The 24,347-nt window shown below is 52.9% G+C and overlaps 1 protein-coding gene across 12 annotated transcripts in view; it reads right to left on the bottom strand.

The window, feature by feature from the left end:
• The window catches only part of EPB41L1 (erythrocyte membrane protein band 4.1 like 1), a 72,139-nt gene extending 50,591 nt beyond the window's left edge, over positions 1-21,548 (bottom strand). For all 12 annotated transcript variants that reach the window (XM_035344233.1, XM_035344238.1, XM_035344240.1 and 9 more), the window contains exon 1: positions 21,499-21,548. The gene's annotated coding sequence lies outside the window, so the exon portion shown is untranslated. The remainder of the gene's footprint in view (positions 1-21,498) is intronic.
• Positions 21,549-24,347: the final 2,799 nt, after the last annotated feature.

Below are 24,347 nucleotides of genomic sequence, written 5' to 3'. Positions count from 1 at the left end.
GCAGGAGGAGATGGGTGCATGTAAGCCACTGGAAGGCACTCCACGAGGGAGGAAGCCACAGTGGTGGCAGAGCACAGTGTGCACTGCCTGGAGTGAGAACAGCTGCCCCCATGGACAAGCTCCCCTGGTTTTAGCTTTTAACTCTAGGGAGAAGCAAATGAGCCCTATGGGGAAGCACAGGTCCAGGCAGCATGCCACAGTTTTTGGCAGGGTCTCAGAGACTTCCGTGTGTTTCAGCGCAGAGTTAGGGCCAGAAGAAAGACATCAGCAGTGGTACCATCCCTAACTCTGCTGTGGTGTTACTGGGCTTAGTGAAAGGCCAGCTAAAGCCTCGACTGTCCCATGGAGATCACTCACCTTCACCCCAAAGTCCACTGCAGGCCTCCCAGGGGAGAAGCAGTCTGGAGACCAGCCCCAGGGCTGTGATGCTTCCCCCAGAGCAAGCACTGACCTATGCGTGCCAGCTACAAGGTCCTGCAAACACAGTGGCTTGCTGACTCATCTGCCCTTGCTTTTCACCACCTCTGCTGACCCTGCTGAACCACAGCACCATTATCTCTCATCCTTCCAATTGCAGCTGACATAGCAGGCAAACATTTGTATTCCCTACAGCAATTCAAAATGCTGTTCTGTGACTCAGATGCTGAAGGACTGCCAGCTCCCTCTGACCAGTGTGGGATGCATCTCAATTCTTAGAAGGGGTCACAGCTAAATTGGGGTTAGGTTTTAGTTCAACAACACAGTAAGCCCTTAGATCCCAGCAGAGGCAACTTCAGCCAGAGAAGCCTGGCTTGCAGCAGCACACTGCTGGGGCACTGCTCTCAGTTCCCCCCATGCCAGCCTGGTGAAACTGTCTGCCAACCATTATTTTGGAGACATTCACAGACCAGGAGGAAAACAGTCTCTCCTGCATGGAGCAGTTTTATCTACAAGCGTGATTCAAGGTTTCCTTCAACCCCAAATAAGCCTTTGAGTGCCAACCTGCTCACAAAACCTGCTTAAGGGGACAAGGCTCTTTGAGGACAGACCCAACCTGAGGATGGTTCAAAAGTCAGGAGTAGCTAGTGGGGGCTGGCAGGGACAAAGAGCCAGGGATCTTTTCACTCTTGTTCTCTTCTACACTGGTCCCCAAGCTGCCAGTCCTGCAGGGCACATGTTTAGGGATAAAGAGAAAAGGAGCCTGGAAACAAAATCCCATCCCACCAGCAAGGAAACATAAAGGCCCTTCCCTTTACCTCTCTGACACCCAGCTGTAGACCAGCTCAGGCCACAAAAAGGGTACCCACATACTGCCTGGGGCATGCCCAGGAACACTCATGCCTGCATACCCCCTTCCTGACAGCAACACCAGAGGTCTGGTGAACAGAGGTCTCTGAGAAACAGTCATGGACAGATTGAGAGCCTGTGGGTAAAAGTTAATGAGCAGACCAATAAAGGACAGTTTGTGGCTGGGGTCTGCTACAGGCCATCTAATCAAGGGAAGCCTGCTGATGAGGCCTTCTTGCTTCAACTACAAGAAACATTGTACTCACAGGCCTTCATCCCGACGAATCCTGTCATCATGATGATCCTTTCAAGCACCTGGATATCTGCTGGAAAAGCTACACAGCAGGCTGTAAGCAAGGAGACTCCTGGAGTGTCCTGAGGATAAATTCCTGGTCCAGGTTTTAGACACCAACCAGAGGAGAAGCGTTACTGGGCCTGGTGCCTACCAATGAACATCAACTCATTAAAGAAGTTATGGTTGGGGGCAGTCACTGCCCATCCATGGCCCAAGCAGAAAGGCTGCAAGAGCAGTGCAGGGGCTGCAGGAGCATAATGGAGCATAATGGTCCCTGCCCAAAATGGTCTTGACCCGACTTGAACTACTTGTCCCTGTTTAAGATCTCCTGTTTAACATCTCACATTAGAAGCACCAAAGCCACCATTGGTACACAAGGGCTTTTGTTAGAAAACTTGCTGTCTTTAAACTGATTCCTCTTTTTTCGTGAATCCTGGCTCATCCTTTCTGAATGCCTAAAGACATCTCCACTGTGGCTGCCCAGTGTTGCACCATCAGCAGAGAGCAGACACAGCCCGGCTGCGAGGCACTGCCATGATGCGCATGAGCACCCACTCTGCTCCAGCCCCGCTGAAAGAAACCATGAACCACATTCCCACTGCTGAGAACAGATCAAAGCAAGGCTAGGACGCTAGGAAATTCCAGAGCAAATAATTCCAAATAAGCCTAAATGATGAGAGAAGAACTTGCAAAGCAAAGGCTCCCTGCTTATCGCAGCACTTGGCAGGCCACTGGTGAGCCCAGCACAGGGCACTGACCTCCCGACATGGTCTGAGCGGCCGCAGCAGCACCAGCAGCAAGGCAAAGGTCTAGGCAGGTAGGGCAGGATCAAACTGGCAAGCAGCGTAGCCACTGCTGAAGACCTACAGCTCAAGTACAGAGTGGACATGCAAAAAGGAGGATCTCTGGCTTATGCCGAGCAGAAAAATATCCCAGCCTTCCCAGGCTGCTGCAGAGAAGGGGCCTCACACTCCCTGGACATGCCCAGGAACAGAAGAAATGACCTTTTTAGTGAGAGAGTTGGCCTCTTTCCAAAGCAAAGATGTCTCTTTGGCCTTGGAGATGTTTAAGCCTCATAGGCAATTATCAAAGGTAAGAGGAAAATGTTATAAAGCACAGAACAGACGGAAGAAAGGATAACGGAGTGCAGGGAGAAGAAAAGGAAAGTCATCCTGGAGCTGCTGTGGGGTGGGGAGCAGAGCAGCATGCATGCTTTACTGCAGCTCAGCAGCTGGCCTGCGCAGGGGATGCAAGGGAACACTGCAGGGACCCAGGACATACGAACAGATCTGGGGCTGCTGAGAAAAACAACTGCTGCTGACAACAAGGTATCTCCTGCCACAGGACCGCAGCTGCTCCACTGCGCTGTGGGCAGCCCCCCAACCCACACCACCCTCTACAAGTACTGTCATCAGGCTCCTGCCCGCCTCCACCCAAAGCACTGGACATACTCACTGTGCCCTGGGTGCATGGGACAGTCCAGCACATGGGCCCCAGTGCAGCAATCCTTAGTACCAGGTCTGTGCACAACCAGGTCTCACAGCAGCCCAAACTGACCCTTTGGCAGTGCTGGCACTTCTATCTGGCCCTATGCAGTGTACAATACACCCTGTGCTCTGCTCAGCCTGCGCTTTGGGGCAGGTGCAAGATGATCAGCCCTGAAGCTGCAGGGATGAGCATCCCCCAGGCAGCCTCCCCCAAGCAGCCTCCAGCCTTGCAGCCTCTGCTCCCTGACAAAGCACACTGTCCTTGCTGGCCTAGGGAACCTCCCAGTGCCTCCCACATCTGCCAGGTACACTCACTTCCACTTTGTCTCAGATGGTGTCTCAGTAACTGGGGTTCCCAAAGACCACACCTCGCACCAGACCCAAAACAAAGCTTCCCAGGAGATATGCTCGCTGGATCCAAGGTGCTTGCTGAGGGAGCCAACAGCTGCTTCCCCGCTTCACTAGACCAAAGCTCAGCTAGGCTGAGCATGGGATGCCTCAGAGGCGACAAGAAAACGGCCCCCAGCCCTCCTTTCACTGACACAGGACAGCCTGGGCACTGGGTGAGCCCCATGGCAGGGTCCAAGCACAGGGAGCAGGATGAGAGCAGCAGTTCCCCCTGCCCACAGCCAGGAGGCCACTCTGCTCTCCCATCTGCTCCCCAGCGAGGCATTTCCCCAGGGGCCAAAGTGCTGCCTCGGGGGGGGGGGGGGGGATGGAGTGGGGGCGAGCCCAGTCCTGTCCCAGGCTGGCTCTGCCACAGCGCAAGGCACAAAGCGTTCATACACAAAACAACTGACTTTCTGTAACAGATTTACCCTCATCCTCTCCCACTTTACACCTTTTACACATCCCATTTGTCAGTCAGCAGCAATTAGCTCTGCCTGTGCTGCTTTCTGTCTGCTTTATATTCATGACAGAAAACAAAACCACATTAATGCAGTGCTGTATCCTCACAGTGACACACCGACTGAAGGGATGCAAGACACGGACTCCTGATGGCTCTTGAACAGGAGACGTTTATTGCCATTTTTCACTACTACATATACTTTCCCTGTAACCCCTTGCGCTGTCCACGCACCTGAATCGGTCATACAATTGGTTAGAGACCCTCAGACACGTGCCTCAAGCCAGCCAGCAATTGGCCATTGCCCAAAGCTCATCTTTAACACTGTAGCCAATTTACTTTATGTTGACCTTGCTCATGTTTTTGTTTCTACCGCTTGTTTCCTCATTATCTCTAATTCAGGGACGTGTGAAACAGTGCAAAGCCACCTGCGAATTCTTTTCCCACAATCGACCACCAGGAATTCAGGTCCATTTCCCAAAGCCACCCCAACGCTGGCCTCCAACGCACCAGTGACCAGCGCTGCAGTGCTCGCTTATATACCGGAGTCCCAAAATATACCTGCAGCAGAGATGAATTACGGCTGCTGTGGGAAGAACTGTGACTTGGAAATTTCCATGCTCTAAAGCATTTAACAGATATGTTAAAGTTGGACCAACAAGGTGTCGAAGCAACTCGAAGTCAAAGGGCTGAGCAGGAGCCAGAAACAGTGACCAGGAGCCCAGGCAATGCATGCTGGAAAGGGACGCGGTGCATATGGCCAGAGAGACAGACACCTCCCCATCAATCTGAGCTGCAGGGAGACAAAATTCAGCCAGTTGCCTCAGAGAGGGAAGGCAAGAGTCTCATGGATTTGCACAACCTTCCTTTTGTTGCTGCAGGTCTACCACGCTAACAACACACTTCACTAGTCTCCCAAAGAGAGGAGAATCTGCCACAGGGCTGGGGAAAATCTGTCCTTTCGCTTTTCAGAATGGCCAGGCACTACAAAAAAAACAAACCAAGGGCAAATGGAAAATCCCACAATGACCTGCAAAATAGAACCAAAAAAATTACTGCTGTCAGGCTTCAGCTTGCTGCAGGGCTTCTGCGTCTTGTCTGCAAAAATCCTTCGTGTCCATAAAGAAATCTCAAGCTTGGAAATCACTGAGCTGGACACACATGCACTTAGGATCCATTACTTGAGCCTCTGACCTTGCCACACACTGAGCTGAGCTACAGCATCGAGGATGGGGCCAAGCCTTCTGAGAGGAACACGTCTGAGGTAGTTATGACAATTTAAATCTCATGTTGAAGTTAACTGAGCCCAGAAAGAATTCAGAAAAACCCTGACTAATTTTCTTGAAGCATAAAAATGGTACTTGTTACTCAGCCTCGAGCTGGTTCAGAACAGCTCAAGGGATTTTCAGGGGTGTCCACGAGTGCTCAAAGGTCACCAGCGTGCTACAGACAAGTATGGGAGACTCCTACCAGGAGAGGCTGCTTCTTGAAGTGGCTGCCTGAAAACAGAGGTGCAGTGCCTCCTTTTTCACCCCACTTGAGCAAGTGGCACACGATAGGATCATCTCCACTCCAAAACCATCCTGGCCACTCTGACCATTCCCACCACCCCATGATGGGGCAGCAGCTTCCAGCCACCAGCTCCTACATCCCAGTCTCCACTTTTAATTTGAATTCTAAAAACACATGTGCTGAACAAGGAGCCTGGCACTGTGGGTTTGGGGATCAGAGGTGTCTCCTGGCACATGCACCCACAGAGGAGACAAATTATCCTGTTCTCTGCCCTGGAGATTCAGAATGGTAGGGAACGCGTATGACTGAAACAATGTGCTGGAAGGCATAGCCAAGAAGGGGGCTGTGCTCTGCAGCCTCAGGATGGTGACAGCCAGACATCAGCTGCCTGCTCACTGAACTGCCACAGCAGCAGGAAGCAGGGCAGGGGGCTGAAAGGTGAAGCACGCTTTACAGACTGAGCACATCTCAGTGCTGGCATACCTCACAGCCCTGCTTGGTAAACACTGTAAAGATTAGGGAAAACAGCTTGTCTCCCTCCTCTCGAGCTGCCCTCCTTCCAGACAATTAATTTCATCCCTGCACCAGCCCGTGGCTGTCTTGCACTATGGCTGTGAATCATCAGTACCCAAAACGCTGACTCACAGAGCTAAGGCTCCAGATGCTGCTGACGTGGAAGCCCTCATCCCCAAAGCTGCCTGTGCTCACACCCCACAGGCCTCCTGTAGGCCCTGCGCTGCCTCCCCTGCAAGTCCCCAGGAGGTCACCGCATCCTTTCATCAGCAAGGCAAACACTGCACCAGAGATGCTTTGAGAGTTTGTTTAATCCAATTCAACCCAACACACAGAGCTGGCCCACCAGCCTGACAAGCCTTTAATAGTTTCTGCAGTAGAAACTCCTCTCCCTCCACAGCCTGCTTCTCCTCACATCAGAGGTGTTCCCCAGTGTCTCATCCAAATCTCACCTCCTGGGCTGTGGGAGAGCTGCTCCAGGGGAGAGCAGCTCCAGGGGAGAGCTGCTCCTACCCTTCTACAATGTCAGATCTGCATCTCCCCACCTTTCCCAGGCCACAGAGCACTGCTGTGTCCAAACCAGGCAGCACTGGTTCCTACTCCTTTTGCCACTGGGGTCTTGGCCATGCAGTGAGGGTGTGTTCCAAGTAACCTTGCTGCCCACAGCTGGACAGATCCCATGGTTCAGCCCTCCTCTCTGCCTGGCTCCTGCAGATCTCTGCTAGCCAGGATAACAAGACTTTGCTATTGCAGCACCAAGATTTACCTTCTGGTATGTAACCACAGATGCAGCACAACAATGCTAGCAGCTTTCTAAGACCCCTCACCCCCACGTTTGTCTCAAGTTCTCTACATCCCCTCCTCATGCCCCACTTTTTCTTCAAATCAGTCACAGAGATGGATGTTATAACATCCAAGTCTCTCCAGGCAATCACGATCTCTTCTGATGTTCTCCCTTTATTGTAAAGCATTTCCCCCTTTGTTTAGCACCCAAGGCATCTTCCAGTTCTCAGTGACCCAACTCCTCTGCCCAGCAAGAACTTCAATGTGCACACAACAGGCAGGATGAAGGCATGCCACTGCAGCCCACAGCCACCCTGTGCAGCAGTTACCACAGAAATGGCACAGCGCTGGAGAGCCTGAAGACTCACCCACTCACCCGTCCCCTGCCACTACTATCCAGGTCTCCATGGAACCATGAGGTTCTTGCAGGTGTCTTTCCTCCACCCACCCACAAGCCTTGATGTCCATCCACACTATTGCATAAACGTATCTGACAGCCAAAGTCCCTGCAATCCACCCTTTCTCCATCACCTCTAAACCTGCTCCCTCCCACCCCTTTGCCAGAAGGATTTTGGAAATGAGATGTCAGACCAACATAGCGTGATGTTCTGCTCAACGTGTTGTCTGAGCAGGAGCAGGTCATGCTAGAAACATATTGAATAGCAAGTGTATTCCCTCTTCACATCAGACACTCTTTCCACCAGCCTGTGGGCAGACCTTGCACTGCCCAGACAGAGCTCTGCTGCCTCGTTCTGCTAATCAGAGCAAGCCTGGCTGACTACACAACAGCCAAGTGTCAGCAGGACCTGGCCCTACACAGCTCCTATCTTCAGGCAGCTGAGAACAATAAAGCATGATCCTGGCACTAGAGAAGATCACCACTAACTAACCACAAGAGAATGCTCCTAGTGAAACCACAGAGACACATTAGTTCCTGTCCCTCCAGCAGATGATAGCTCTATCCCAAAGCCTGGCGAGCAGTATGAGAGAGCAGGAAGTAAGCAGAGAGTAATGGAAAGCAGGAAGGTATCATCAAGGCAGTCTGGAACAGTCTCCTCCTGAAGACAGGCAGAAGCCTGCCTTTCTTGAGGGTCTCAAATCAATATATGGCTTTACCAGCTACTTGAGACATGTTTGGCAGGATAGGTGATTGATTTCCAGCCCTGAGCAGAGCCCGGCAAGCTTGGGCTGTTTAACTGGTGTGCTCTGCAATCACTAACCAGATCCTGAGTTCCTGGGAGCAACCAGGGCGCTGGGCTGGGGAAAAGGAGTCAAACCCAGGGCTGAAGAAGCTGCTGAGCACTGTGGTGAGAAGCAGATGGTGGATCATCATCCACAGGGCACATAATGGCCAGGGCTGGAGCTGCTGCACTATGAGCTGGGTCAAGTAGGAAAAAATACGAGGGTAAAGATGGGAGGAGGAAATGACCCTGAGGTAAAATATTTATACAAGTACAGTGATTATATGCAACACTTCCACAAGGTTTGGGGTGCACCTCACAAAGATCCTCACAGTACCATCCATGCAGCCCAGACAGGGTGAGGACGGCCCACTTGCAGCCTCTCTCAGTGAGGTTGGCAATGCTGCTCTCATGCAGTGAGATCAGACTTAATTGACACATGTTGAATCTGTGTTTGGGCAATTATGTATTTATATTATGTCAGCAGTTGCCAAGAGCCTGGACATCTGCTTACTCATCTTGTGTTAGCCCAGCAGCACAGAAACATTTGACCCTGGAGCATAAAGTTGTACTTTTCCAACATGCCTGACAGCCAGAAAAGTGCCTCCCCTGCATCAAACCACACCGCTCCTCCAGTGTCATTGCCTTCTGGAGATGGGCAGCAATCTCCTGTAACAATATCCGCCAGTTTGGTGTCAAAAAAAACGTCCATACATATCTCACCATGCTATCCTCAGAAAGCCTGGTCAGCCCCTCTGTGACTCCAAAGTCATCAGCATCATGCCACACAGGACTTCGGTAAAACATGAACCATGAGAAAGGGCAAAAAATGCAATGCTGAGATGTCACTGAGTTCAAATGGAAAGGGTAGGGATATCCCACAAGTCAGCCTTGAGTTTATGGCATGACAGCAACTTGATCACCTCCTGGGCTCAGGAGGGTACTCAGCTGCCACCACTGAGCCGGGAGCATCGGGGGCAGAGCCCAGCACAAGAGACCAGGACCAGACAGCAGCTCCATCCTCTGCTTCAGCAGCACGCGCCCAGCTGGACTCACAGATCCTGGCAGACTCTGCCTTGCTTTAAAAAACACACACACAGCCCTTCTGGCACCAGAAAAGCAGGAAAGAGAACTTTGACCTCTGTCCCATTCCCCACACTCCAGAAGGGCTCTGCAGCTCCCCTGCCCAGTAGCACCAATGTGCATCCAACACCCAGCTGGTGGGACTGGGCTGCTCCGTGCCCAAGCCTGTCCAGATGCAAAGGGCATACTTTGTCCTCCCCGCTGTCCAGCTCCCACCGCACACAACAGCAAACAGCTGTTTTTCATGACCTAGGACATTTTAACAGCGTTTCAGCCACCAAGCTCCTACCATTTCAAGTGACACCTCCCAGCTGAAATTCAGGAACAAATCGCTCCGACCCTTCCCAGGGGACAGCTCAAGAAGTCAAGAAATACCTTTCACACTACTTCATTAGCATGCAAATGAAGATCTCTCAACTGGTATGTCAGATGAGAGCATGATTCAGCCCTGCAAAAACACCATACATTTCTCCAGATTGAAGTGCTGCCGAGACATTAGCAGTGAGACAAAAAAGCAGGCGCAGACTGCAACTTGCAATTTCATCCACATCTCATGTCGCAGTTTGCTTTCCTCCCTGCACTTGTAGGGCCATGTAAGTAAGGCCAGGACAGGGCCGTCCTCTACGCCAGCACCCAGCCCTGCAATGTGGGACAGGGCAAGCACCCAGCTGATACCCTGCTCATTGCTGGACACGTGTCCCTGCAGCTGCTCTGCTGCTAGGTAGCTCCTTACTTCCATGCTCTTCCTGCAGCCCAGGAAGCTGGAGGCCAAAACACTGAAGGCACCTGCCCTCCCCTGCCCTGGGTATGACCGTGCCTTGTGCCCAAGCTGGGATGGTGGTGACAAGCAGCAGTGGCCCAGTCCTGTGGTGACTGCTAGCACAGGACACTTGCCACTGCCAGCATGGGAGCAGCTGCTGGGCCATGGCATGCCATCTGTCCACTGGAAGGAACAGAGCAATTTATTCCTGAACTTACTCAACTGGGTAGGTGTTACTTGAAAGGGCAGGAGGCTGGTGGCTGAAACCCTGTTTAAAATGCCCCAAGTCTTGAAGAACATCCATCACTGAGCAGTAACGGCCCAGATGCTGCAGCATCGTGTACTCTGTGGACCACCAACAGCCTGCTCAGTATTGCTGGGCTGTCTTTGTTTTCCTGTGCACCCACCAATCTCATTGTCCCCTACACACTCCAAGACCGGCCGTGTGCAGCATGCCAGGGCCCTGTCTGTGCCAGCCCACCTTGGCCTAGGCAGTAGCAACACAGCCAGAGGTGCTGAGCTGCTGCCACCACAGGGCTGATTCTGTTCCCCAGCTCTCCCATGTCACCTTGACTCCCTTGTGCATCAGCTCCCCTCCCTGTGATGACAACAGTTCGTTACCAAAAGCAGAAGCGCCCACCTGTCACCAGCCTGCTGGAAAACTACACCAGCTGCAAGGCAGAGGCATGGCCGCCCTCCTCTGGCAGCCGCCACCCCATGGGTAACCTCCCTGCAGCACCAGCCACCCCTCCTCCCCCCTGCCCCCCCCCCCCCCCGCAGCAACCCCAGGCTGGCTATCGGCCAGAGCAGCTTCCAGCACCCATGGCTCTCTGGCACCAGTCCCTCTCCCACACACAGAGAGCCCCACTGCCATGCCATCTTCCTGCCAGCACAGCTGCAGCAGCATGGAGGCTTCAGAGAGGCCCCGGGACAATCCAGCCTCCAGCACCCCCCGCAATGCCCGCAGGCTGGTTCAGCCTTCAGTGCAGCATGGACACTGCTTCTGCGAGCTCGCATCAGAGAGCAGCTACAAGGCAGCACCCCCTGCCCAGTGCTCCACTCCCACCTCCAGGATGGGTGACACGCTGGCCACCTGCATGGTGCACGAAGCAAAGTTGGGTCCTTTATGGGGACCCTAAAGCTCACCTCACATCTGGCCCCCACAGCTCAGGCACCCAGGAGCATAGGGCAAGGCACAGCACAGAGCTTGGCAGAGCAGAGCCCTGCACGCAGCAGAGCCAGCAGCAGACCAGGCAGCCACACACCACAAGCCGTACCACTGTCAGCAGACCTTGCAGATAGTCCCCCTGCACTGGCTGCCTGAAATCTGCCCTCTGCTCCAGGAAAGAGCATAGGGGGCATGAAGTTCATTAAGGCTTCTTACAAAACACAACACTGTACAGCTTGCCTCCTCCACCAAGTCAAGCAGCTCTGTAAAGCCAGGAATGTGCCTCCACGAGGCAAACACATACCTTTTAAAAGGGACATCTGCACTGTCAGCAGAGTATAGAGGAGACGCTAGAAGCAGGGAGACAGGAGCTTTATGATACCATGATATGATAAGACCCAGGGCATTCAACAAATTTCAGCAAAGGTCCTGAATGTGGACAGGAACCTCACAAGTGTTAAGGAAAAGAGCAAGGGAGAAAGCAGTTCGCTTAACATTCAACATGCAAAATCCTTTGATGCATGTCATATGGGCAGCACCCCTGTGTGATGCACCCTCTGGATACTCTGCACTATAGGGTTTAAGCCACCACCCACAGCAACCTCCCTTTCCTCCGGCCTACAGCAGCTACAAACACAGCTCTTTCTCATACCAGAGGATCTCATTTGATCCAAAGCATTTTGTTGTTACTAAGAAAGGATTCTCCAAGTGCCTTACAAATACCTGGGACTGGGAATGGACTGTTAAGAAAACAGACCCAAGGCAATAACTTACCCAGACAGGCTTGTGATTGCCCTGAAGGACAGCCTGGAGTACTGACACCTGAGCAGTGCAGCCGCTGATGCCTTCACAGGTCATCCAAACCCTTTTGAAGCACCTGGATGTTCTTCTTCCCACCCCTGTCTCAACACAGCCACCACGTAATGAAGACTAAAGGCCCCCATGCTTCACCTACATAACCTGTCACTGTCTGGAGGGAAAACGTGCTCACTCACCTTGCCCAGCATCTCCCAGCCCCCTGCCCTGACCAAGGGGCTGCACCTGAGCTGCTGGTGCTGGGGCCTTGCAGGAGCCTTGTGGCTCCTGGCTCTTCTTCCTGTTTTGGTGCAAGCCAGCAGAACCAGGCAGAGAAGCAGCACTGAAATGGAAGCCCCAAACAAAAGAGCCACCAGAGCTTCAAGACAACTTCCATCCCCATGGTGAGGGTCTCAGCAATCTTGGGCAGAGAAACCCCAAATCCTTTGTCAGTGATACCCAAACACTCAGGGGTGCCCTGTTCCCCTGCACGGAGCAGGGCAGCCGGCAGCACCTCCCACTGAACTGCTGGAGAGAGGCGTGGACGAAGCTGGACTCACCCAGCAGCAGCGCAGGGAATAGTACCTGGAAAGCTCCATCTCTGTTACTTGCTCAGCAACAGGCATCAGCAGGAGCCTCTGCAACCCACACCCCTACCAGTTCCAGAAGCTTTGTGAGACCACAAAGCTCTGTATCTCCTTCACATGGCTTCTGCTTGAAGCACTGGGACATGGCTGTGCTGGGGACATGCTCTGCTGCCGCCTCTCCCTACGCCTGGCCTCCCACCGTATAGCCCCCAGCTTCACTTTGTACCCAAGGACTAGAGGAAAGGGAGGAATGCTTTTAGACAAGGAAGACCTTCCACTCCGAGTCCAGTTGCTGCTTCTGGAAGCTGACAAATGATGGATACAAAAAGGAAAAAAAAAAAAAAATCTAAACCACTCCACTCCATCTCAAGCAGCCAGCCCAGCCAGTCTGGGAAGGGCAGCACTTCCATGGCACCACACAACCTGCTTTCCCAGGGACAGCAATGTTTCTGGGCTCCCCCCGTGCTCTGGCTGGCATAACCCTTTCCAGCTTGGTTCGTCTCTCCCAAGGCCCTGAGCTCCAAGTGCTGAGGACACAGCCAGGCTCAGCAAAGCCTTACAAATCCAGAAGCACCTGCCCAAACAATCTGCTCCCTGCACAGTGCACACTAGCAATCTGCCACGCCAGCAGAGCAGGATTCCCAACCTGCCACACTGCCTCCATCCTCCACCACACCATGCTCACATTTGCTGCTCGACAGATCACTGGTTGTAACCAGCAACAAGCCCAGGACAGCACTTCTCCACCTCCGTAACATGCTAACCCACGGGACAGAGCCTTTGGGGGCATAAGAAGGGAGTGCTCTGCACCAAGGGCAAATCACAACTCAGCACTGTTGCTGCTTCCCAACTGATACAGACCAACATGTTGGAGAAATTCTTCCAAACATTGCAAAATTTCTTTGTAAGGAAGAAACTGATACAAGTCCACAGGAAGAAAAGCAGCAAAACAGTAAGTGAAACCAATCAGGAGCTGCAGTTCAGTGCAGGAACTGTTCTTGCAAACACCTTTTTGGACAGTGCCTGCAAGGTATGCGGTTGTTCAGCTCATTTCTAAGTGAGGACAGATTAGCAGCTAGCCAGCACAAGGAGCTCCTCGGCTGACGCCCACACCATACTCCCTCATGCACCTGGACACTGCTACGCACAGCAGAGTACTCCTGCTAGAGGCTGAGCTGCTGACACCTCCCCGGGCACTGGTTTAAACTTGTCCCAAGACTGCAAACAATGCCACCAATTCATCTCATTTGCTTTGTATTATTTGCAAACACAAAGATCAAAAATATTTTTTTCCCCCTCTCTTCAGCAGAAAGTCAAAGTCCCGTGCCCAGGCAGGTTTCAAACACAGCAAGTTGCTGCCTGCAGCCTGGGGCCAGGAAGCCAGCCGGCGGGTGCCCCTCTGCTGCCCAGGGCAGTGCGCACCTTGCCTGGTACCCCTGCAGAGCCCAGGAAAGAACTCAGCCCAGGTATGGCACCAAGTCTGCTGCTTAATTTTAACCCTTTTCATTCTTGGCAGCTCTCTTCCACTTTCCACACACAATCAGATTTTCAAGAAGGAATAACCCTGTTGAGCAAGATTACAGCAAATGCTCCCCCATTGCAGGGGAGCTGCAGAGGGAAAGCTTGCACAGGAACAGATGAGGACCCGGTTTTTCCAGAGTAAGGAGCAGTGACTCCCTGGGTAGATGGGGATATCACAGTCAGTTATACAGATGATGCACAAACAGTTCTGACACACAGATGCACAAACCCATGCCATTACACACCTCTCATTACATGAGAGACACACTGAGACCCCCAGTTCCTGCTGTAAAACAGCTCCAGCCTTGCTTTCCCCCCTCAACATCCAGCCAGATCTTCCCTGGGGATCTCAGTAGGGATCCCAGTAGGGATCATCCCAGTAGGCCTCCCAGGGATGAGGGGGACAACTGCTGGTAAGCAAATATTTCTAGTTTTCTGTTGATCCCCCCCAGCCCTTCCATTTACCTCTTGGACAATCCTCAACGGGTTTTTTTTCCCCCCCCCCCCCCCCCCCACTGTTTAATCTCTCTCCAGCTCCCAGATGTATCCTTATTGCTTGCAGAATCTCTTCTAGATTTGATGAGTCTCAAATTCTGCACCAACCCCTCCCCCCCCCACAGTAGGTGACAGGCACTCAGGGAACTTGGACAATTAAATGACAAGCAAAGGAAAGGCTGGAGAGGTTAAAAACAAACAAACAAACCATAAAATAAAATAAAATAAACTACAACTGAATTAAGCCTCTCCTTTCCACCACACCTAAGGGCAGAGCCCTCAGTGATAACCAGTGAAAGGCCTACCAGAGCTTTCTGCTGTCACACAGGGGTGGTAGGAAAGTTCCACTAAATAACACAGGCATGCGGGGGCACAAAGGAGGTTGCTGGAGACAGACCTAAACTGGGGGATCAAGATCGAGCTGGCTGTGCCTGGGGTCACAGCTAAGCTCACCCTGAAGTAGGGAAGCACCATGCAGCAGTCATGGCACAAAGAAAGAAATTAATGTTTTACCACCAAAGCAATCAGCGAAAAGATTAAAGTTTACATGACGCGCAAAGTTCCTGATCAAAATTTTTTCCCCTGATCTGGCAGGTAGAGAAACATTTTCAAAATATCATCATGGTTTAGCCGACACCTGCCAGGTCTGAATGCGAGTTCTGCAGAACTAGAGGCAAGTTCTCAGCTCCACCATGGTGCACCAGGACAGCCCCTCCACACAACACACTTTTGACCATCTGCGCACAGCCTCGCTGCCAGAAGTAGCAGCACCTCCCCAGCACCGTGGCAGGCACTGTGAGGGCGTTTGTGCCATGCAGAGCTGGGAACAGGTTGGCATGGATCCTGTCCTTGCAGCTCAACTGGGGACCACACCACAGCCAGGACAAAGGGTGCAGAGGCAGCGACAGCTCCTATGTTGATCTGCACTGCCGTGGGCTACAGACAAGAAGTCTCAGCTGTGTCCATCCCAGCCAACCCCTTCTATCCCACGTGTCCCAGTCTGGCTGGCAGGAGGCCACCGTGGCCACCAGGCACAGATCGGCCCTGGCAGAGGGGTGACAGGTCACAGCCACCTCTGGGCCTACAGGAGAAGACCCACAGAAAGCACAGCTCCAAAGGCCATGGGCTGGCCAGTCTGTGGCTGCTCCTCAGCTGAAGGTGGCCCATGACAGGCGCCTTCCTTCCAGCAGAGGGTACAAGTCTGTACTCCCCAGGAGGGGGTTCCGCATGCCTCATTTACAGGATGAAGGCACTACGCAGCAGAGAGAAGACCTCCCTTCCAACCCATCACCCGTGACAAACTGTGCACCACCCACTAGCACCAGACCCTCTGGCAAGAGTGGAGCCCTTGGGGCCAGCCCAAGGGAACTGCATGGAGGTGGCTTGAATACCTGGGTTTCCAACCTGCAATCCTGTAGCGCTTGCATTTGTCTCACCTTCATGAGCCTCTCCCTTGCCTGCCCTGGCTTCAGGGGACCCCCACAGGTAGCCTCAGGCCCAGACCACCAGGGAAATGCCCTCACAGGCCTTCTGTCACCAGCACCTCAGGAACTTCTGCAGGAAGATGCAGGCATGGATGCAATCTGATGTGTCCTCTGCAACAAAGCCTGGGGACAGCCATCAGGCTGCCACCAGTGGCAGCAGAAGGGTGGCCTCTGGCTCTGAGCCACAATGCTGGCTCCAGCCCCATCTCCATCTCCCCAGCCACCAAGAGCCTCCGTTTCCTTGGCAACGCAGATACCGGCACCTCGGCACTCACAGCCAATCCGCCTTGTGAAGAATGCAGCACGCAGAATCCTAACAGGATTACAGCAGGCCTTTTCTTTCCCCCGCCCTCCTGCCCTTTTCATCCAAAACACAGCACTGAATTATTGCCTCGGGGTCAGGAAGAAGCATGGTAAAGCTGTGCCCCAGGGAGCAGCAGCCCCCTGCCAGCCTGCCGATGGGGCCTGGGCCAGTTTGGCTCGAGGCAGGTGGGGCCTGTGCTGCAGTCGCATGACAGATGCGACTCCAGGGCAGGAAAACAGCGCCGGCTCCACCTGAACAGCCTTTGGGCCACTACATGCATGTGGGAGCAGGACATGTGCCACCACGTGACACCACAGGGTTCCAATCTCACTCTCCAACCCATACGTTCAGCTGCTGCTCAGGCTCTGAAAGTTGCTCGCCGCAGCACAAAACTCCCTCCAGAGCCCCATGCACTGCTCCATTGCCATACCAGGTGTCCTGCAGCCTTTGTAGGTGGGGGAAGGACACCAGCCGAGACTGGAGCACCTGGGCAGCACATGGCCTGATGGTAAACAGGCCATTTCCAGGAGACCCCATGCAATCCCACAATATAAAAGATAACAGACACAACAAAGACCCTCTCAGCAGCCCCTGGACTGGCACCAGATGGGTAGTAGGAGGCAGGTGAGCCGTGGCATCCCTGAGCTGCACCCAGTAGAGAGCTGAGTCCTGCCAACTCAGATGAACAAGCACAACAGCCCCACACAACACCTTCAGAGATGCACAACCATGAGAGCAGCAAAGCTATATCTTCAAAGGAAAGCCACAGCTCCTGCCAGCCAAGCAAACAGCACTGAGCGCACACCTAAAGGTGGGGCAAGATTACAGCTCCAGCATGGATCTTGGCAGGGAAACTTTCAACGGCTGGGCAGAGAGACAGGGGTGTGTCAGCGGTGGGCGTGCATCCCAGCAGTAGGGCAACCTAGGGGAAACCAGGCTCCTAACAGGCAATACAGAAGAGGTTAAAAGTACCAGCTGAAGCAAGCAGGGTGTTTGGCCAGAAGCCATCCTTTCCCAATACGAGTTTGAGGGAGTTGGCAGCATTCTCACCAGCCTTCAGGGTACACATTGCCACATACCACAAACCAATTTGCTTAGACAATGCCAAAGCAGCTGAAATGGCGCAGAGCAAGCTTCACTGACCAAGACACATATCCAGTGAGGACAGGCCCTGGATGAAGAGGAAAGTGCACCAGCAGCCCTGAGCCAGGGCAGTGGAGCAGGCACAGTGCCGCAGCACCCACCCTGGGCAGTACCGCCACAGAGCAGACACCTGCCCTAAACTGTGGGTGCCAGCTCCCATGGGCTGTGTGGCTGTGCCCAGGCCATCCTGGGGGGACGGGGATGGCAGCACCACCCTGGCCAAAGTCCCATCACTACGCAGGGTAAAGACCAAAGAAGAAAGAGCACCTTCATCTTCCCAACTACTCTGTGAAATGGACCAAAAGCAATTCTCAGGCAAAATGTGATTAATGCAACTTCCTGAGCCAATTCTTACAATAAGGAGCTAATCCTGCCTGGGGTACTAAGGGACCTCAGCAGCTGCTCTGTGCTCATCTGTTTTGCTGCCATTAGAAACTGCCTGCAAGCAGAGTTATGGGGCTAAATCATCTCAGTGCCATGTGCACGTCCTGACAGCACAGGGGTCTCTGCACTGGGGACAGAGCTGCCATGTGAAGAGCTGGTCATGCCCAGCAAGCCTCCACACCCCGTTGCACTTTTCTGGGAGTGACAGAGAAGGGGCTTCTTGGGAGATGCCATGGCCACACACTCCAGAGCCATCAGCCTGTGCTGGACCAGGCTCTCCAGGGAGATGTCAGGACCACGAAAAATCTCAGCCCTGGAGCACCGCAACCACTCCTCCCCTCCTGCTTTCACAGCCATGCAGGGAAGGTACTGCAGTACAGACTGGGGCTGTTTTGTGGCAGCACTCAAAGACAGCGTATGTAGCAGAGGGAGGGACACTGAACCAAAGGCTGGTAACTGTGACCAGCTTCAAAGAGCAAAATTAGCGTGTTAAGAAGGAGAAGCAAAAGATTCCAATTCACCCATGTGCAGATATGCCCTGTGGAAGGGTGGCTGATCTCTGAGGAGCAACAGACAAGCATACAGCTCAGACCTGTGTCAGAAGCAGGCAGGGGTGTTAGGACATCTGGACCATGCATCACCAAGGATCACCATACATCACCACTCCTCCACAAGTGACTGCAGAAAGCAGTTCCTGGCAATGTGCTCACAGGCAAAAGCAAGCAGAGGAAGGCACTATTCTTGGGGTTTGTTGTCTTGCACCGGCACATAGCAGCCAGGGAGATCAGCTCCAAGAAGGACACAGAAGCAGACAGCCAGGAAACCACAAGCCCAGCCTCCAAGCAGAGTGCTGGTAAAGAAGAGTGTGAGCAGCTGCAGGTGAAGAGTACCCAGAGCAAGAGGAGCTGATACAGGAAACCCAGCTTAGTCAAACACTCAGCCCTGCCTTATTCCAACCTCTTTTCCCCGCTAAAGGCATGCATCAACTCTCAGGCAAGCTGACCAAAAAATACTGTACAGTCTTAGTCCTCTTCTTTACTGTACTGGGAAAAAAAGCACTGGCACAGGTTGCCCAGAGGTTTTAGAGTCTCCCTCCTCCTCAAGAGCTCTTCAAAATCCATCTGAATATGATCCTGGGCAGCCTGCTCTGGGTGTCCCTGCTTGAGCGGAGGGACTAGACCAGGTGTTCTCCTTCCAACCATAACCATTCTGTGATTTTGTGATCTTCAGCCCCAAAAGAGCCCTGTTTAGGGCCTAAAATAGTGGATTCAAAGTTCCATTTCCTCCAGTCACGTCTTGTGCATCACTTTCCAGGAGGAAGGCCACCTCCTTAGAGCAAGCTCCCAAAGACAGTTCTGCCTCTTCACCTCTGCCTGCTAAAATTCAGCAGCAAGTGCTTCATGATATTGATGAGGTACAATCAGCTGCAAGGAAGATGCAGAAATGTAGAGGAATGAAAGGCTGACAGTTGTGCCAAGACTGGGAGCATCACAAGCCCCCCCAGAAGGGCAGGGTCACCCTCCTCAGCATGGCACAGCAGCGGGTCAGGCCACATGTGCTGTCCCAGTGAGGCTCTGCTTGCCGGGACCTTCCAGGCAGCTGGGCCTGCAGGCTCCATGCTGTCACTCCAATGCGTGGCTCAGCAAGCCTCCCCAAACTGCACAGCAACAAATCAGTTCTGCTTCAATGTGCAAGTGTTTTCTCCAGGTTGCTGTTGCATCTGTGCCTTGCACAGCTAACAAGGACACCTGTTAAACAAAGCACAAACAAGAAAGAGACACAAGAAACCCAACATACCCAGAGCTGGGCCACTGACATCCCGCTGCACCCAGGGCACCAAGGCTGCCAGAGAGGGTTTCTTCCTGCTCTCCATCCCCATCGACCCACACCTCACCCACTGGGCTTGATTGCACCCTGTCCACCTGCCTCAGCCCCCTCAAGCACAGCCAAGCTCACGATCAGTGAGAAGGGAGCAAGGAGCCCGTGGGGGCTCCCCAGCATTTCTCAGGGACAGTCTTAAATACAGAGCCAGAGCAGAGGGAGCCGCGCAGGGCAGACAGGAGCTGCCCAGGATGGGAAGGGACACTTCTCTCCCCAGAGAGGGAAGAAAAAGGAGCTTGTAGCAAGAAGGGGGTGGCTCTGCAGGGGAACCTCAACAGCCCTGTTGTAAAGACAGGGACTCACCCCTCTAGCACAGGGGCAAAGCTTCTCGGCAGGCATCACAGCAGCCAAATGCTCCCATGCCAGGCAGCCTTCCTCACTCAGAACCTAAGAGCAGCAGCACTCAGACACCTACCCCATGCCAGAGGGAAACAGGCACGTGGTGACGCAGGGTCATGTGCAAACCAACACTCAAGTTAGGACTGCACTTCTACCTCTCTAATTCCAAAATTGGTATTCCAACACCCAAATGTCTATGCAGCACAGAGAGGAGGGACAGGAAACCCTGTGCTCCTTGTTTTCCCTCCGGGAATGGGCAGAACTGGACCTGCAAAGAAGCCCTCTGGAGGGCCAGTCTCCTAGCTCTCCGCTGGTGAGGAACTGCTCATAAGAACTAATGAACTGTTAGGTTCAGACCAAGGACACCTCCAGCCCCAAGGAGCACATCTGCAGCTCCAGCAAGGATGCGGAGCCCTTACCCACATCCTGAGCACTGCCTGCCTCAGACAGGCAGGAGCCATACCCTCACTGCATAGTGTTGTGACCAGCAACAGCCAGGACAGCAGGGTGCTGGAGGAGGTACAGAGGTGACACTGGAGACCTGGAAACCACCACCCAATCCACCCTTTGCTGCACAAAGCCTGTGAGGCTCAGAGCCATCCCCCAGGCAGCAGAAGCAGTAAAGGAGTGCTACCAGCTGGGAGCAAAGGCCCAGCAGGCTCGGCCTTGTGCTTGCACTGCATGCCACTTGGTACATCACAGACCATGACAAACAGCAGTTGCAGCCACTTTCATCATTTCTTCAGTAAAGTGCTTTCAATCCTCTGCAGATGTTGAGCTTGTTGCCCCCAGTTTACAGACACCACCACCTTCCCTGCATTCTGGCTCTGGAGCAGAGGTAGACCTGCTGCATTGCCCTCCTCTCAAGCTCAACTCATAGGTCAGAGAGCTACAGAACAGAGGCTAGACCTCATCCTCCCAGATGTCCCCTGCCACATGTCCTACAGAAGCAGCTCATGGCTGGTTTCACAGGGACAGCGTAATGCAGACCTGCACCAAGGCACTGGAGCAGAGCAGACCACCCACCTGGAGGGACCCAAGATGCTAACAGCCCTCTCCAAGAATGTCTGGGCCACAAGGCCTTCACTCTTTCAGGTTCCCCAAAAATTTAAATCTGTGGCTCAGATCTCTGTCCATGTTTGTCTTCCACTCCAAGTTGCAAACCCAGGACAAACTTCATGCCAGCTGTGCCCAACCCCACCAGAAACCCTGGGACCTCCTCACGAAACACAGTGGCACATTTTGCTGGTTTGCAAATGCACTGCCTTCCCCAAAAGACTGCACAAAAAAAAACACATGGAAACTTAATGTAAGTGTGATGCCCAAAACAGCTTTGTCAGTAAGCAAAGACTCAGACAGCTGGTAGGAGCCTTCCTGTTGGCAAATGGGCTATTGCCTAACTCCTAAAACAAGAAAAATCCCAACACATTAGCAAAGCCATAAGAATCCCAATTCCAACAGTTCTGCACTTCAGCAGTAGCAGGCCAGGTTTCCTGTAATCCTATGTGAGTTTCTAGCAAAGAACCAGCCACCACACGAACCTCTTTCATACTGCAGCACCATCTCCAGTCTCCTGCCACCAGCCAGCACAAGCCCTTCTACCCTACAAAACCCAGTTTGTCTTACATGAGATCTAGAAAGGAGAATAAAGGCTTTCAAGATAAACTCACACTGCTTCCAGGGGCTTATCTCAGCACTCTGCTCAGGCACAATTCAGAACCTGCAAAGAAGAAATCGGATTTGGTTAAAAAGAAAAAAAATATATCTTCCCAGGGATGATGACAGGCACATGGACAGACAGTAGCCAGGCATTTCATCACAAGATGGTGCCCGAACTGCTCAAGCACTGCATTTAGACACCATACAAATCCACTTGCTGAAGAATTTCCACTACAGATTTCTTCAAATGCAGCTTTACTCTCAAAGAGAGTGACGTGAAAACAGCACCTTCTAAAGCATCATATCTGCTCGATGCATGTGTTCAGAGCCAGCTCTGCTAATCTGACTGGTAAAAGCAAGTATTTACTACAGGCAGCACTGCAGAACCAAGACACCTCTGAGAAGTGAAACAGATACATTCTTGGCTTGCATGGCCAATTGCTTCCCAAGTTCTCATTTCAGGGCCATCTGTGCCATGTCATTGTCTTCTGTCCCTCTGCCTCACCTGCACAGCCCCTCTGACAATGATAGCCCAGGCAAGGGGCAGTGAGGGCAACATCTGGTCTGCAAGACTCTCCTCCTGGGCAATGACGCACAATACATGGGGAAACAGTCTGGCTCACCAGTCCACAGAGAGACAGGCAGGTTTGGCATACCAGTAGTAAAATGAGCAGTTTTAAAAGGAAACACTCCAAGAACTGGATCCTGCAACAGCATTTTCAGAGCCATGTGTTGGATGACAGCTATGTCTAATGGAGAAAGGAAAAAATAAAGGAGACCCATGCAGGTACAGGGAAGAGCTGCAGCCCAGTGGTCTCTACAGTTACATAAAGGAAGTAGCAACGTCCTACCGCACAGCAAGAACACCTTTTTTACAAAGGTTAATTTTCAAATATAAGTTCAACACGCACAGAAAATCTTCTCATAAGCACAAATGCAAAGGCAGGATAACTTGCTTATGCAAAATTCAATCACCTCACAAACATCAGAAACAAACAAACAAACAAAAAGAAACCAAAAGCCCTTTGAGCACTCAGCATCAGGGATTCTGAGCTCACTTGTTCCTCATTTCACACAGATGCAGTAAAACCCTTTCACTCCCTGTCAAGAAAAGTCAGCCATACGCAGCCCTATGCAGCTTGCACTGCGTGAAAGTGCCAAGAGCAGGCTTTGGCTCCACAGGAGCAACACAGATCCACAGCAACTTTCTTAAAAGCTTGCTCAGGGCACAAAAGCTGTTCCACTTCCATTTGGACAGAGTCCCCAGGCAGCACAAGGTGACACGCAGCATCCGAGCATTTACACTGTCAGCCTTCAGCAGCTAGCTCAGATATTGCAGCTGGCTCCAGTCCACATTATTGCCAACAAGGACAGGACCTTACGCTGTCCATCAGACCTGACGCAGAAAACCAGGAGCTTCAGCACCTCCAGGTAAACAAAATCACCTTTGAGCAGGGAGAATTTACTGCCCAGGCCATCCCAGGGGACATGGCTGGCAGCACTGCCCTGGCCAGCATCCCTTCACTGCACAGGGTAAAGTCCAGGGAAGAAAGAGAAGCTTCACTTTCCTGATTCCTCACACCCCTCGATCCCACAGCAGACTCCTTTCCTGCTCCTGCCTCCTCCTTTCAGGCTGGTGCTGCCCCAGCCAAGGACGCAGGTGGAGGAGCCCCACCAGCAACCCAGCTCTCGCAGCTCTGCTGCCGGCAGTTGACACACGGGTGCCCAGCAGGCCAGGCTGACTAGGCTCAAAGACTGGCTGCTCCTGTCCTGAGACGGCTGCACTACACCCCAGGGATCCGCAGGGATCACTCCCAGCCACTCTCCTCACTGGCATGACAACAAGCCCCCATGGCCTTGCTCCTACTCTACCAAGCCCAGAGATTCCTGTGGGGTCCCCATGCTGCTCCCAAGCTCATGCACTTGGCCTTCTCCATCCCAGCTCAAGGACGAGTCGAGCGGCGGAGGGGGGCAAGCAGGCACGCAGCAGCCTGTCAGCCCCCCTGGGAGCAGGAGCGCAGCTCCCATCTGTCAGCAGCCCAGTAGCCCAGGGCTACAACTCACCCCCCCAGAGCAGGAAGATGGAGGGGGCAGACACCACAGGCATGGCAGAGGCACCCAGCATCCCCCATATGCATGTGCTATAGCACCAGCACGTGTGCTGCCAAACAATGCCCTGTGCTCCTGATTAGCCACAAAGCATCCGTCCTTCCTGTTTGCTGCTGCTGCTGAAGCAGTTTTCACTGGGGCTGGCTGCCATTTCAGCAGGGAGACACTTTGGGATCTGAGCTACTGCATCAATATCGCATTAATGAAGTGCTCTGAGAAGGCAGGTATCTGAGAGCAAACCCTCCCCCATCCCTGCTAGCTTCTGCCTCCCTGTAACACTCCTGCTAGCAAAATGCCTACTAGATTGTATCACGATCTCTGCCATGCAGCTCTCCCAGCACAAGGCTGCCCTACACCATTTCAGCCACAGACAAGTGCCTCTGGCTTGGAAACATCCCAGGATGACCCACATTGTCACAAACTCATAGCAGTTATCCAGCCTGACCCTGACAAGGCAAGCGTGAGTGCTGGCTGTCAAAGCAGGCACTGGGACACTGACCACGGGCAGGAGGCTGAATCAGCCCAACAAATGCTGCAGTTCTTGCAAGGGGCAGAGCCCAGCCAGCAATGCTGGCAGGCTCAGCTACTTGCGGGGGTTAGGAGGAAGCCGTATGTCGTGCCCAGCTTGCTCAAATCTAGGCCAGAGCGTTGCAAAAATGTTCATCAGTCCTTCCTCAAGAAAGGAAGTGGAGGGGCAGGCACTGATCTCCTCTCTGGTGACCAGCAACAGGACCCAAGGGAATGGATTGAA

The sequence above is a fragment of the Oxyura jamaicensis genome, chromosome 20 (assembly GCF_011077185.1).
Source record: "Oxyura jamaicensis isolate SHBP4307 breed ruddy duck chromosome 20, BPBGC_Ojam_1.0, whole genome shotgun sequence".
In the NCBI taxonomy this organism is placed as follows: domain Eukaryota; kingdom Metazoa; phylum Chordata; class Aves; order Anseriformes; family Anatidae; genus Oxyura; species Oxyura jamaicensis.
Note: the sequence above shows the minus strand (reverse complement) of the source record. Positions and strands in the feature narration are given on the sequence as shown.